Source organism: Echinops telfairi, unplaced genomic scaffold (genome assembly GCF_000313985.2).
Source record: "Echinops telfairi isolate 266 unplaced genomic scaffold, ASM31398v2 ScPeMD7_18;HRSCAF=68, whole genome shotgun sequence".
Classification (NCBI taxonomy): domain Eukaryota; kingdom Metazoa; phylum Chordata; class Mammalia; order Afrosoricida; family Tenrecidae; genus Echinops; species Echinops telfairi.
The window spans coordinates 80331306-80335944 of NW_022103915.1; positions in this window are offsets into that span (position 1 = coordinate 80331306).

A 4639-nucleotide genomic window follows, 5' to 3' on the forward strand; every position below is an offset into this window, starting at 1 on the left:
TTTCCTCTAGTTTTTAAATGCTTCTTCCCCATGCCCCTCTGCCTCCACTATCATGATCCCAATTCTACCCTACAAATCTGGCTAGACCAGAGGATGTACTGGAAACACAGGGAATCCAGGACAGATGATCTCTTCAGGACCAGTAGGGAGAGTGGAGGGATGGTGGAGTGGAAAGGGGGAACCGATTACAAAGATCTACATATAGCTCTTCCCTGGGGGACAGACAACAGCAAAATGGGTGAAGGGAGACATCAGGCAGTGTAAGATATGACAAAATAATAATAATTTATAAATTATCAAGGGTTCATGAGGGAGGGGGCAGTGGGGATGGAGGGGAAAAATGAGGAGCTGATACCAAGGGCTCAAGTAGAAAGCAAATGTTTTGAGAATGATGAGGGCAACAAATGTACAAATGTGCTTGACACAATGGATGTATGTATGTATTGTGATAAGAGTTTTATGAGCCCCTAATAAAATTATTTAAAAAAAATAAAGAAAGGGAACTTGACTCAAAATATTGAGGCCAACATGGGAGAAATAACCCTGAGCAAAATCCTGAAAGAAAATAAGAAGATAACCAAATAAAAACAAAAGAAGAGACCTTGTGAAGAGTTAGAGAAGCTCATGTATTTTAACTGTTCCGACCTGACTGGAGAAATCATCAGTGGGAGAGTCAGAAAGTGAAGGCAGGGAAGTCAGATAGGAGCTGCTGTGCCATCTGATGATGTCAGTTTCTGTGTGAGGAATAACAGGGCTGGCTGGGGTCTTTGAAGCAGAGCCATGACTTAATCAGGCTTTCAAGATGATTAAAAAAAAAATCTCTTAAATGTTTGAAGCTTTGGGACATAACATACAAAAATCCACAAATGTTAATTTTTTTCCTTAATAATGTGTGGACATAAGAATCATGATAGATTAATACTGTGCCTAAAAAAGGCTACTTTGTACATTTGTGAATATGGAGAAATTCTGTTGTCTTCTGATCAGTCCTTAAATGCTCCAGCAATGACCTATTACTTTTGAAGGTAGGTGCTATTTCACATTGTTGTTGTGTTGGCATAGAATGGGTTCAACTCAGTGACTCTATTAAACAGAGTAGAACTGTCCCCACAGGGTTTCCCAGACTATAATCTTTCGCATAGTATTTCCACTGATCTTTTCCCTGTCCACTCTGCCCTTTTGATGGACAGTTTGCTTAACCATCACACCTGCAGGATGATCCAAGGTATTAGAACCCCCCTCATTCAAGAGGAGTGGGTGACTAGAAGAAAATGACCAGGCACAGATGAAGAACCGATTTAAATTCTACTTTTGAAAATTGTATGCTTTTTTAAAATGCTCTGTTAAAAAAGGCATTGCTTATTTGGAGATAACCTAGTTCAAAGAAATACATAATAAAGAGGACCAAAAATAGTTGCTTTGAAAAGTGTATTAATTAGAAAATGATGCAGCCGGAACACACACTATTATAGAAAAGTTCTTAGATGACATGGCAGTACGATTGCTGTATATTATCTCGTGAAAAAATTATGATGCTACTTTGTAGAAATAAAGTATTATAAGGAATGAAAAAAGATTGGGAAGTTTTATTAATGTTCCTTATTTTTAGATGCTAGGGGCATAGGTGTCTCTTGATACTTCTTTTGCCTTTTGGAGGTTTTATAATATCCTAAGAAAACAATTATTTTCAAGATAGATAAAATATTAAATATCTATTCAAATACTATATTCTATGACAAAGAGCCATGATAGGAAGCCAAAAAATTAAAGGAGATGTGTTTCTGACAATACAAAAGATGAAATGTGGTAGATTCTATGATTGAATCAATTTTGAATATTTAAAATATTTATCTCTTTTGAGGCATGTTTAACTTATATTCACAGATATTTAATGCCGAGACCAATATTGTTTTTGTTATTTTTCCTGTCTAGGAGAGAATGCTCTTATAATTCCTACTATTTCTACTTGTAGTGATCCCTAGCTCATAATTGTTGAATAACTTAGAGAAGAAAATGTAATAACTGCAAAATAAAACCAAGAAGATAGCTGAAGAAATACAAATTAACTCAAAGAATGTACAATAAGCAAATCCAGAAGTATTTTTAATTTAAATTTGAAAAAAATCTAATTTCTTGCTAGGGATAATTTGGTTTAATTTGAATTCTTTAAATGTGGAGAAGCTGTAGGACATTATCTCAGATCTAACTGCATCTTTTGATAGGAGCACTATGTAAGCATGAGCTAAGTGTATTTTGCATATATTCAGGTAATGTTTCTGAGCATATTACACCTACATATGCTATGCAAAATGTTGCAGAAGATTAAATTACCCTAGTCACATTTTGGAAGCAGCAGTATGTCTGTCATTGCATGTAAACATATGCAGATTTATGCAAAAGATTTTCCAATATGTGTACCTAAAGTCCTAAACTCCCCACAGACATGCAAAGCCAGAAGGTTTTGTGTATTTTGAAATTATTGGAAACTCTATAAATGAGACTGAAAAATAGATATGCTTATGGTGTATTTTCACATGAAGGCCATCTGTGTGGTGTTTTTCTCCTTTCTTATAAAAATCATTTGGCCAAGATTTAAAATTCATCTGCAGTAATCTATACGGTAGACTTAATGCAAGCACAAAATTTCCATTTGCTTCAGAAAGTCCTCCTGGAGTTAGGGAAAGAGAGTTCATGCACCATTTTACATAATGAACCTGCTTTTTTTCAGCAGCTAAGTCCTTTCCTCGTGGTACTTGTGGGTTGTTTGGCTTTCAGGAAGTGCATTAACTATTTCAGGTTATGGCAACAAAATACAGAATATTGTGGTTTACCCAAGTGAAATCCTTTTCACTCTGTAATCAATTAGCCTCTGATTTGGCATATAGATAGTAATCACAATAGTGGCTCAAGTAGCATGATCAATAACGTAGTATTGTTATTGAGAAGTAAACAAAATATGAATATTCTCCAATCGAGTGATACTAGGTTTTTCATAGTAGATATTCCCTGAAAACTGTGTGAAACCCAAATTGCTGTATGCTGAATCTTCTTTTAAACCAAGTAGTAACTTTTACCAGGGAATATATTCAAGCGGCATGCAGTAATGTCAGAATGTGACCCACAGAGTCTTTGACATCCCTCCTTGGGAGATAGAACCTATGATGTGAAATGTCTTTGAATGTGGGTTCGCTGATGGCTTGACCACTAAAATACAGAAGTAACCCTAACAAGTTCTGGACTCAGTCCTAAGAAAACTGGCAGCGTCAGTTTGCTTTTTCTTGGGATGTCCGTTTTTGGAATCCAAAACCACAGAGAAGGATCAGCCAAGCAGTTCATCATGAGGCCCACATGGAAACAAAGCAAAATAAAGCAAAACAAACTGAAGCCTTCGTCTGGAGTCCTACCTTATTTCTCAACCATCAGATAGACCCAATTGGTGATCAATGGCATGAGCTATCTCGGAAGTGCCCTGTCCAGCTACACGAAGCAGAACGACGTCTTACCCACCATGACTTGACCAAACTGTAGACTCATGAGCTAACCAAAATGATGGTCTATATGCTTGTCATAATGCCACAAACAAGAGCATCCAGAACATGACATTTTCATGCAGTCCCATTCCTAGAATGTCAGTGTAAGCCCTGGTGATCCAAATTTTTAGGCACTCAACTGCTAACAGAACTGTCTGTTAGCAGTTCAAACCACCCAGAGGCTCCCTATAAGAAAGTCCTAGGGAACGGTTTGCCCGGACGTTCTGCTCTGTTACATAGAGTCACTAGGAATCAGAATCCACCTGAAAGCATCAAACAAAAAACATTTTCTCACATTGCATTTTTCAGAGCAAACCTGTCCTTCCAAAGAGGTGTGTGATTTGGCAGAGTGGAATTTCTTAATGGGGCTTTACTACGCATGTCCCTAACACCCACCAAATGATTGAATGGGACATGCACATAGGGCACATGTGACACAAATAGAGGGGTTGGTCAGATTTTGTTACCACAACTTCTATCACCACCATCCTCCCTCCACCCCATCTATAAAGATGAGCCATCTTTGAAGCAGCAACAGAGAAAGAGCCCAGGACCATTGGAAGTGTGCATTCCAGATCTCTGCCTGAAATGGCAGAGGCAGAGAGCAAAGCCCCTGGAGACACTGGCACAAGGACTGTGCGACAGAACAATAGAGCAGAGCCGAAGCTATGGGATTGTGGAACAAGCGACAGGCAGGCTTTCTGGGCCACAGAGGCAGCGTTCAAAGGCTGAGAGGCTGACGATCAGAGAGGGACTTAGTTTCCAGCTGAGGAGAGGTGCTGGTGTGGACCAATCCTGTTACCTGATCAAGATTTATGGTAACTTATTAGCTGCCCTAATCAACCTCCATCATTATGAATATTGTCTAAACTTTTTGCCGACATAGTATTGCTTCGTCAAACACAGCGAAGATGTCAAGTGATATGGGATGGTTGAGGTCAGAGTAAGCAAAGGAGGCTGGAGCAGAGAGGCATGTCTGGATCCTACTTGGTGGCAATAGGGAAGCCAGAGGAGCTCAGATATGGCGCCCCAGAAAATTCACTGCAGTTGTACTCGAGAATCTGAGACCTATTGTTGACATGCTTAGGATTGGTTCTGAGCAAGACAGA